This window comes from Colobus angolensis, unplaced genomic scaffold, assembly GCF_000951035.1.
Source record: "Colobus angolensis palliatus isolate OR3802 unplaced genomic scaffold, Cang.pa_1.0 Scaffold116, whole genome shotgun sequence".
In the NCBI taxonomy this organism is placed as follows: Eukaryota; Metazoa; Chordata; class Mammalia; order Primates; family Cercopithecidae; genus Colobus; species Colobus angolensis.
Window position 1 is genome coordinate 2,533,994 of NW_012112697.1, and position 11,419 is coordinate 2,545,412.

The following is an 11,419-nucleotide window of genomic DNA, read 5'->3' on the forward strand; positions in this document are numbered from 1 at the left end:
CAAACACTCTTAATCTCCAGTCTGTCTTGGCATCGTAACAACTGGGTATATATTGGACATCAACTTCAATAGCAATGGGGTGATGAAAATAGAACAGTAATGTCTGGGGTGACAGACAACTTTTGCTGGATTTTGTACATCTTGTCCTACAGCTTTATTTTCCAGGGATCCTATGGCTTCCTAAGTCGCAGACAATTACCTAGAATGGGGGAAACTTGGTAAGTGAAGCTTTTCCCAGTGGAATCAAAACATCAGCCACATCCCCAATGTTTCTTTGCCCAGGATCCCAGGAGGCAGCCATTGAGATTTGCCAGTTGTTTCCATCCATGTCAATATCAACACTTATTTTCATACCCCTGTGATTCCTCCAGATGGGCTGACAGTGCCATGGCCTGCCACTGGGCCATGAGGTCCCTGCTGATGTGGGCTCTGCTATTCTTTCCATCACTATGGCCTCCCCTTACCCCTACCCCACCCCGTGCAGGCCCATGTTGCTCTTTTCATCAGCACTATAGTAGGCTGTCCCTCCTTCCTTTGCCACCTGCGTGGCTGCTGCCCCCAACCTGCCATGGTATTGCAGCACTTCTGATCAGCCAGCCCTAAAGGATGGTGCAATTCCTTTAGCTTTCTTCAGTGTTTGCAGTTCTTACATTAGTTCCCAAAGGAGCAAATTTGTTCTCTCAAATTCTTCTAGGCTCCTTTCGTCAGGACCTTGTACCAGTTATTTATTGCCAAGTGAATAAATCACCCCCCAAATTAGAAGCTTAAAACAAAAGTGATACAGTTGCTCACTACTCTACAGGTAGACCATTTGTGCTACATATAGTTGGGTGGGTGCATTTCTGTTCCACATCATGTTGGCTGGGCTTGCTTAGAGGTCTGGGACCTCTCTTTCCATGTGGGTTCTCATCTACAAACAGGCTAGCCTCAGCTTTTTGCATATGGTACTAGAATGAGTCCCAGCAAAGAGCCAGAGAAGACAAACTCCTATGAATGAGCACTTTTCAAAGTTCTGCTTGCATCACATTTGCTAAAGTCCCATCAACCAAAACAACTCACAAAGCCAAGCCCTGAGTTAGTGCTGGAGGAGGCTAAGAAATCACATGAGCTGGGCGCAGTGGCTCACGCCTATAATTCCATCACTTTGGGAGGCTAAGGTGGGTATCACTTGAGCCCAGGAGTTCAAGACTAGCCTGGGAAACATAGTGAGAACCTGTGTCTGCAAAATAATAAAACATTAGCCGGGCATGGTGGCATGTGCCTGTGGTCCCAGCTACTCAGGAGGCTGAGGTGGAAAGATCACTTGAGCCCAGGACATTGAGGCTGCAAGGAGCCATAATCATGCTGGCACTCCAGCCTTGGCAATAGAGCGAGACCCTCTCAAAAAAAAAAAAAAAAAAAAAAATCACATAGATAGAGAAAGATGTGATTTATTGGACCTTTGCTATAACAGACCTTAATAAGAGTCCTCCTGGGATGGGTTCAGAAGACATTTGAGTAACCACACCCTACAGCGCCACACCCCAGCTGTCCACCATTAACTGAACTCTTTCATTTGTTATTAAAGTCTCTCACCTATGTGGTCCCTATCCAAACTGATTTTTTTATGAACCTCCACTCAGGAATCCTCTGATCTAGCACTGCCCCTATTGAGAGTCTTTTGCCATTTCCTCCAGGTCAAAAACCCTTGCTTTTTTCTAAATAGCAAGCTATTTCAGCATAAGGAACACTATTCTTCTACCTAACTCCAATCTCTCATACCATTTTCCATCATTTTAGTTCTGTTATTGCTGTCCATTTATAAGTCTTATTTTTCCAAGCAGGTTTTATGCCATAACACATATATACCTAAGATATAAATACCCAGTAACCCGAATTGCCTTGGCCTTACAGTGGAAAGAATTTGTCTCAGTGTTACCTGTGAATTTCTTGTAAGAGTTGAAGTGGTCTTGCTCCAGGTTCTGGGTAAAGCCTGAGCTCCTGAAGTGCACATTGAGTGATGGATTCTTTCTTAGCAACATTTGCAGATGAAAGCAAACTTCATTCCTGAAGAGAAAAAGAAAATGAGTAAGAGAGACGCTAGATTCAGTAGGAAAGGTCTAGAATAAAAACTGCATCACACCTGTAATCCCAGCACTATCCAGTTAATTTTGGTGTTTGGAATCCTTGCAGGTCTGTCTTTATGTGGGGGACCCTCTGGGATTCTGGAATTGATAGGTATTCCTCAAAGGCAGAATTCCCCAATGCAAAAGCCGAGTATTAGAGATACATTATCAAGTGATACTGTTACTGGTGGAGGGTGTCCAGGTTCTTGGCATCTTGAACAAAGAATTGAACAAAACACACAAACAAAGCAAGGAAAGAATGAAGCAACAAAGCAGAGATGTATTGAAAATGAAAGTACACTCCACAGGGTGGGAGTGGGCCGAGCACAGGGGCTCAAGAGCCCCATTACAGAATGTTCTGGGGTTTCAATACCCTCTAGAGGTTTCCATTGGTTACTTGGTGTATGTTCTATGTAAATGAAGAGGATGAAGTAAAGTTACAAAGTCATTCACTCCATGTATGCCCTATGTAAATGGAGAGGGTATGTCCTGTCACAGCTGAATCAAATCCATTTGATTTAGTTCTAGGAAGTCAGCATGAATTGGCCTTACGTTCCCTGACTTCACACCCTATTCTCCTGCCTCAACACTTTAGGCCCGCAATTAAGCTTTTGAATAATCAGATGTCATTCACTCAACATATGTTTATGGCTCAACTGCTATGTGCCAGGCACTGGGCTAGGAACTTGGGACACATTGATGAACGAGAGAGGTGGTGCCTACTCTCCTGTTGCTCACAACCTTGGAAAAGTGATTAGACAGAAAACTCTGTCATGAGTTTCTGGCACTAGACACTTGAGAGCAGATGGTAGGAGGGGTTTTCACCCAGACTTAGGAAGTCAGATAAGGCTGGAAGGCTGCCTGGGGGAAGCAGTATCTAAGCAGTGACCTGAGGAAAAGGATGAGGATGAGCCAGCCCGAGGGATGTGTGCATACCTGTGTCACTTGGTAGGGCGGTACACAGGGACGTCCAGTGGGTAGAGGGAGTAACTTGTGTGAAAATAAGAGATAAGAAAAAGCATATTGGGTTCAACACACAGAAAGACACTTAGTGTGGCTGGAACTTTGAGAAGGGAAGAGAGAGAAGTTGGGCAGGATACTGGACACTGCAGCCCTTATCAGCATGTCAACGGGTGGACCTAGCACAAAACCTAACCACAGTCCCAACATGGTAGAGTATTTCATCAAAGAATATTTTTTTCTTAAGAAAAAAATCATTGTAAATGCTAGAAAGTTTTTTTTCTGCCTCACTCTCAAGTTTACCTTCAAAGAGACTTGAAACCTGAACTGTATCTAAACAGCTGAATGTTCTTCATTTAAAACCAGCAAGGAACGGGGGCCAGTAATTCCCTTGTCTACCAAAATGGGATTTGGACGTTACACAAAGGAAAGAAAGCAGTATCATGGTTGGCTATTTTCCTACTCACTCCATTCCTGAGGTCACCCATTGGTCCCTTCTGCACTGACATTGTGCAAGTGAGTTGTCATTTCCTCTTACTCATTTTTCAACCCTCTATTTGACTTTGCTATGACCTGATCTATTTTCAGTCCTCCTCCTATTTTTGTTAATTTCCCAGATGCATGCAACTAGCCATTAGTTCTTTCTTTACCCTTTGGAGGACAAAATTGGCGGGATCCTTTTATAGTCGTGTCTCTGAGGACACTTCAAAGCTTATGAAAATTCCATTTTTTTTTTTCCTTGTGGGAAATGCTGTCTGGTTCTAAAGGCGAGTATGTGGCAGTATCCTTCCAGTTATCCAAGCAGAAGGTTTCTATTCCTTTCTGTGTTTTAACATTGTACATTTTTATGAAATACAACATAAAAATAAAATGCGAACCAATGCATGAGATGTTCCTATGTAACTGGAGGAACATAGAAGAAAGACATCGTTATTTCCAGAAAGCCCTTCCTCCTTGAAGGTGTTCCTCTGGCCGAACCAACAGATGCTAAAACACCGGAAATTGAAAGTTGTTTTAAAGGAGAGAAAGCACTTTGGAAAGTATTTGTCCTTTGCTCCTCATGTGGGTATGCATTGTAGCTTTGGCATCACAGTTCTCTGCCACCCTGGTGATACCGTGCCTCTCATCTGGGGCAAACTTGGCCCCGAACGGACCATTCCCCCTCATTTACTCATGCCCTACAAAGGGCTGAGCTCATCATAGCGTCATCTGATATTCCGTTGACCCATCTGGTCACCAGGCACCCAGCTCGCAGGGACATGGAATTAGGCCATCTCAAGGGAATGCCAAGGGCAAAAGTCTGCAAACCTCTTTGGCATGAGTTCGGGGCTTAATGCATCATGACTAGAGGTTTTTCAAGCCCATGTCTGAATTGTTAAGAGATTAGAGTCTCAATCAAGCCAGAACTTTACACTATTTGGGAGTGAGGTGGAGGATAAAGCCCAGCTATGCTCCAGGAAGAGATGTTCTCTGCACACTTGCAATACAGAGAGGATGCTTCATGGAAAGAGCATTTTCTTTGAGACATCGGTTTTTAGGCTTCTCTCTTCACCCAGGACTCTGGGCGGGAAGTATTTACTGCTGCACAACCGCGCCTTTCCTACCTGCAACTCCCGGGCTCAGGCAACAGAAAGTTGCTCTTCCCCCTGGACCCTCCTTCAAACTTGACATTCTTGCAATCAAGTCCCTGCACTGTCTAGTGGGGGATTTCAGACTGTTTTCTTATTACTAAATGGAGAGGTATTAACAACACAATGCAGAAATTAAAAAAAAAAAAAAATAAAGGCAGAGGGTGGGGAACGGGAGGAAGAAAAGAAAAGACAGCCGCCTGCTCTTTTCTTCTTGGTATTATTATTTGTGACAAAGCCCTCGGTCCATTTTTCTTCATAATTTGCAGGACTCCTAATGGGAACAGCACCTCCCAATTACCATGGCTGCCAAAGGCTAATTTGGTTACCCTCCGGATCCACAATAGCGAAACTGTGTCGAGCCTTTGTCGATATTTGCATACTATACATACCAGGAATGTAAAACAGCTGCCTGGCCCCTCTCCCACTATCATGGCAATTATGGGTCATTAGCTCCCCCGCCCCCCACTCTCCCTTTTTCTTGTTCTCTTCTTCCAGGGTCTGGTAGGCCCTTGTAGGCAGCTGACGGATTTGCAGAGACAAGAAATGAGAACGCGGAGCTGCGTGGCCTATTTGTTCAGCGTCGAGGCTGACGGAACTGCCATTTGAATTGGCAGAGCACAGCCCCCATGCTTTTATTTCTTGATTACCTCCTTCTCATCTTTTCTTCCAGCCTCTTTGGTCCCCACACTGGCTCTTGGCTCTCTTGAGGAAACCTCTCTCTCTCTCTCTGTCTCTCTCTCTCTCTCTCTCTCTCTCTCTGTCTCTCTCTCTCTCTCTCTCTCTCTCTCTGTCTCTCTCTCTCAGGCTCTGTGCACGTGTCTATGCGTACGCATTTGTCCTGGCAGCCCGATGGACCTCCGGGCCAGGCGTGCACTGACACCTGGAGTAGGGGCCCACGTGTTCTCTTCCTCCCGGGTCACCTTCGGAGGGATCGGGCCTCAGATGTGCACAGCCAGCCCCCACACCCTAAGCTGATCCACATTCAGAGGAGGGGATGTTTCACTTTCAAGTTTGTTCATTGAATTCTAACCCCATGGAGGGGGAAGAGGGGACGGAGGAAAAGAAAAGAACAAGAAAGGGTTTAGTATGAAGCTCTCTCTTTTTTGCAACGATGTGTTGTGTCTTGCGGTAGTTAATGGGAAGTTATGGTTTTGAATATAATTTTTTCCCTTCAAGCTGCTAATTTTATTGACAATATGGATAGATTGAAAGACCCAAAGCTTTTGTGTTGTTTTGTTAAAGCAAATAAGTGAGGCACAAATGTAAATTACATCTCCAGGTTCACATTAGAGGTTTGCAAATAATACTGAGCTAATGGTTATTGCAAAGGAAAATAGCACTGGGATCAATATTCTATACAGTGGAAGGCGATACCTCTCTCTCTTTTAATCACCTCATTGCAGAAATGGCATTGAAATTTGAAATCTCATTTTCTCCATTTGTACAAATTGAACATAAATCACTATGAGTGAGGGGAGGTGGCAGGCAGCTTCACTCTTTGCGGGATTGCATTACTAATTAGTGTTGGGCTAAAGCCCTACACAGCCTGGAGAGGCTTCTCGAGACCTCTGGCCAAATGCAAGATGCTTTGGAGAGTCTGGATGTGTGCAAGGAGGGGCCGGGCCCCTCTAGCGGGGAGTGGGTGAGGCCGAGGTCAGCCATGCAAAAGAAGGGAGATGAAGGGCAGATCCTCACACATGATGCCATTTTCTGGGCTAGGACAGCAGATCTCCACCAATTAATTCTCTTAGATTTCAGTGGAATAAGAATGGATAGGACCTTACTGTTCCCAGGAAGGGGCAAGGTAGATGTTGGCTTGCAAAATTTGCCTTTCATCTGTGGCTGCAGGAGTAGGGAGCAGGGTACCAAAGGATGAACAGCCCGGCTTAAAACAGGCACTGCTATATCAGCTCCCAAGGCCACCTCCTGTGTCTCAGCACCAGTCTCCACTCCCTTCCCTCTGCCCTTCCCTCGTATACACTTGCACTGAGTGGCTCTTACGGCTCTAAGCTGGGTGATAGATATTATTTACAAAGGATATTCAGAGATGTCAAAGGGCCTCTGATATGTACCCACTTCACTTCCATTTTCTCAAGTTGGTCAAATGTTACTTACACTGGACTTGATTTATTGGCTATGGGGTCATCATGACAACAGGACTCAAGACCTTTCTCACCCTCGCTAGGCTGACATAACCCATGACCGTGCATTTCTGGGCTGGGCAGATATGGGAGAGTATGCCGTATTTTAAACAAAAGGGTGAGAAAATTGACATCTAAACTGTGGTAGGTAAGCTGGGCACATTGATTCATGCCTGTAATCCCAGGACTTTGAGAGGCAGAGGTGGGAGGATCACTTGAGGCCAAGAGTTTGAGACCAGCTTGGGCAGCATAGCGAGACCCTATCTCTAAAAAAAAAAAAAAAAAAAAAAAAAAAAAAAATTAGGCATGGTGGCATGCACCTGTGGTCCCAGCTACTCTGGAGTTTGAGGTGGGAGGATTGCTTGAGACCAAGAGTTTGAGACTGCAGTAAGCCGTGATCATAGCGCTGCACTCCACCCTGAGCAATAGAGTGAGACCCTGTCTCTTTAATTAATTAATGAAAAAGTAATACTAAATTTGGTAAGGGGAGAGGAGAGGAGAGGAAAGCAATGTGTCAACTCGGCTGGCAGAACTTCTGGATTTAGGACTTCGTTCTTTTTTTTTTTTTTTTTGAGGTGGAGTCTCACTCTGCTGCCCAGGCTGGAGAGCAGTGGCACGATCTCAGCTCACTGCAACCTCCACCTCCCAGGTTCAAGCGATTCTCCTGCCTCAGCCTCCCGAGTAGCTGGGATTATAGGTGCACACCACCACGCCTGGGTAATTTTTGTATTTTTAGTAGAGTCGGGATTTCTCTGTGTTGGCCAGGCTGGTCCCAAAGTTCTGACCTCAGGTGATCCACCCACCTCAGCCTCCCAAATTGCTGGGATTACAGGCCTGAGCCACTGCACCCAGCTCCGGATTTAGGACTTTGCTCTTCAAGATTTGGGAAGACAGCACAGGGAAGAGTAGCCGAGACCAAATCCTTGATGTGTCTTTGCAGTGGCCGCTTACCCTTTCCCTTGAAGTAAATAACATTCAGTTGGGTGATTAATGGAGGATGTTTACTTCATTAAACTTGAAACCCTGAGGGCAGGATTAACTGGAAAAATATGTATATATTTATATGTGAGGCTTCTCCCATAAGGGCCAATGTATATAGATGAGCCAAAAATGGAACAAGCTAGTATCTGGTAATGTGGGCCTCAGCAACAGCTACTGACACCCGCATCCCCCCATGGAGTTTAGAGGTCCCTGTAAGACTGGAGGAAGATGCCTCTTCACTGCAGCCAGAGTGGCCATTTAGAAGGCCACCGTGCATCCTGCTGCAGGGAAACAGGATGGTCAGGCAGTTGCAAAGCCAACAGCACTGCAGACATTCCAGGCACATTCTGCCCTCCATTGCCTGTCACTCCATCCTCACACTTGGGGAGAAAGGCAGAGTGACTCCCGGAGACTTACCACCCAGGGAACTTTCCGTCCTTTGCCTCATCCTCAGCAGTGGCAGGAGGAGTTAAAAATAGGGGAGGTGAGGGGGAAAACTGGAAACAAGGTTCATTACCTAAGGTTCCTCTCATCCATTTCAATAGATGAAAGCAAAGAAAATAAAGCAAAACCCATCCAAACAGTAAGCAGGTGGTGGCCACTAATAGAGAAGAAATAAAAACCTTTTAGAAATCAGAGCCGACTACCAAACACACTGACAAAGTGGAATGAAAGTTCTGAACAATCAGTTCAAAGAAAAAGGTGTTTGAAATAAACCCTTAAAAACATTTCAAATGCTGAAGGAAAAAAAAAAAAAAGCTGCTTTAGGTATTTGAAGCCAGGATGATTTAATCTGGAGATGGGACTTTTTGGATATTACTGGAGGAAAAAAGAAAAAAAAAAAAGAGATTGAGAGAATGAACTGAGGAGTCCTTGAAAGTAGTGAGGTTCAGAGAACAAAACCCACATCGGGTCCCCACGACTGCCAATCACAGCAGGTTCACCACCAACTCCTGGGTTGACCCGGGGCTTTTAACCTCCCCATGCCTCCATTTGCCCAGCCATAAATGGGGGTTACTAATAGGCATGTCCTCTCACCCTCAAGATCCCCAAGGAGGTTTAATAGGATAATGGACCTGATCCTATTGATGGAGAATGTGTAACTGCCGCATTGTGACCCCTACCTTTAGAGGCCAATCAGGTATCCTCCTCCCAGAGCCTTTCCAGGACCCTCCCCTATTTGGTGAGTTTCAACATTCATTCAATCATTTCCCATTACGTATGCCTGCTATGTCGCTATTTAGCAGGCATGGTGGCACCAGATGACAGAATGAGGAAGGAAGAACACACGGTGTCCTCCCTCAGGCTGAGCACAGGTTGAAGGAGGCAGGTGTATTAACAGGTGATCATATAACAGGGTGCAGGAGCATGCCTGGGATGTCTCAGGAGTGCAGCCCAGAGAGGCTTCCAGGAGGAGGTGATGACTAAGTTTGTTTCTGGTAGAAGGGCAGAAGTAGCTGGATGTCAAGGCTGAGAAAGGTATCTCCAGCCAAGGTAACAGCATGGATGAAGGATGAGTGGAATGAGTTTTGTGACTTGTATGGGAGGGTTTTGGGGTGCAAGGACAGAGTGAAGGCAGAAGAGCCTGGAATGGGAAGCAAGAACTTCAGCAACGCGTAATTGTTTAGTTCAAGAATTGCAATTGGCTGCTGGGTCTGGAGGTTGGTAATGAATAAATATGGAAGCTCCCCAGTGATTAGCAACTCTTGTTTTTCTGAACGACTCTCTTGAACAGGTGGTTTCCATCTTCGAGCTCATGTCATTGGTAAGGAAGGGAGGGTGGATAGGGCAGAACCACTCTGCAGGCTCTAGCACAGTCTTTTACAACAAGGGAGGGGCGAGTCTGGTTTTGTTTTGTTTTGTTTGTTTTTTATTTATTTATTTATTTATTTATTTATTTTTGAGATGGAGTCTTGCTCTCTTGCCCAGGCTGGAGTGCAGTGGCATGATCTCAGCTCACTGCAACCTCCGCCTCCCAGGTTCAAGCAATTCCCCTCCTTTAGCCTCCCAAGTAGCTGGGATTACAGGTATGCACCGCCATGCCTGGCTAATTTGTTGTAATTTTAGTAGAAATGAAGTTTTACGATGTTGGCCAGATGGGTCCCGAACTCCTGACCTCAAGTAATCCACCCGCCTCGGCCTCCCAAAGTGCTGGGATTACAGGTATGAGCCACTGCACCCAGCCTGAATCTGGGTTTTATCTGGGGAGTGGTCTGTGACCTTAATCATGATGGGATTTGCAGTCATCCTGTACCACACCCTATCAGATATTTGTGCCTCACTTATCTGTTTATGCAAGAGCTAGAAGGATGGGCACATAGGAAAACACTTTGAAGAGAAAAGGATAAGAAAGTTTGGACATTTGCTTGAGTGAAAACAAAACCCAAGACTCTTAATACGTAGGGTACCAACAGGTCCCAGTTTACCCCGGGGGGTTCTGGCGTATACCTATTATCTCTTCATCCTGTCCACTTTGGATTTGTCCCAGATGATTCCTTTATTAGTTTTAGCAAAGTGGTGTTATTTATTATTGCATTAAAATAAACCAGCAAGGAGGTAGCCTGGGTAGCTCAGTTGGTAGAGCATCAGACTTTTAATCTGAGGGTCCAGGGTTCAAGTCCCTGTTCAGGCATGTTCTGTGGCTTTTGGTACCTAATTCTGACTCAATTTTTTTTTTTTTTTTTTTTTTTTGAGACAGTCTCGTTCTGTCGCCATTGCAGTGGTGCAGACTCAGCTCACTGCAACCTCCGCCTCCTGGGCTCAAGCCATTCTCCTGCCCCAGCCTCCCGAGTAGGTGGGACTGCAGGACCACCACACCCAGCTAGTTATTTTAAGAAGACTTTCCTATAGATGAATTCACATGTGAATCTGTAGCAGGTGGACTTACAGATTCTTCTGCAAAGCATGATTTTTCATTGATATCAGATGACTGTTTCTTTGCTAAATTTCTAAAAATTTTTTCTTCCAAGTTTTTATTATGCATGTGCAAACACGTTGTGCCTGCACTTAATGTATTGGCACTTGAGACAGAAGAAAAATTGCAAATAGTTCAAAGGCTATTTTATCAGTGCTATTAGAGGCTTCACAAAGAAAATGCGTAAGTTCTAATAATTGGTTCAAATTTTCACTTCCCATTCAGGAAATCAAATTATTAAAGTTTCTGGAAATTCATTCTAAAGAAGGTGAAACATCTGATCTTATTGTTAATACTAGTAATACTCCAGTTTTTTAATGAACTTGTTAATTTAACAGTGAAGATGAAGTTACTAAATTTTGTGGCGATAACACCCACTCAAAATTTGGTGAAGCACAAATTCATGGTAAAAAGCAATGTCAATATAAAATTAAGAAACTTATGACACACAAATAGGCTTGAAATTTGTTTTGATGTTCATATAATTCACAGCTTCCTCCCACTCACTGCAATGTTAAATCAGTTAAAAATTGTAGTGGTTTAAATTTACAAATATTTGTGTATACTCCGTCCATTAGAGCAATCAAACCACAATATTTCTGCGATGAAGTTTATGATGAATCTTACAAAACAGTGTGGCAGTATGGACTTTTTATCTTTTTGCTGCTTGCCATCAATGGGGGTTTT

At 44.6% G+C, this 11,419-nt stretch overlaps 1 non-coding gene across 1 annotated transcript; it reads left to right on the plus strand.

Moving 5' to 3' along the window:
- The first annotated feature begins 10,377 nt into the window (after positions 1-10,377).
- Positions 10,378-10,450, plus strand: TRNAK-UUU. Its single transcript has one exon. It is a non-coding gene; the product is annotated as a tRNA-Lys (tRNA).
- The last annotated feature ends 969 nt before the right edge of the window (positions 10,451-11,419 follow it).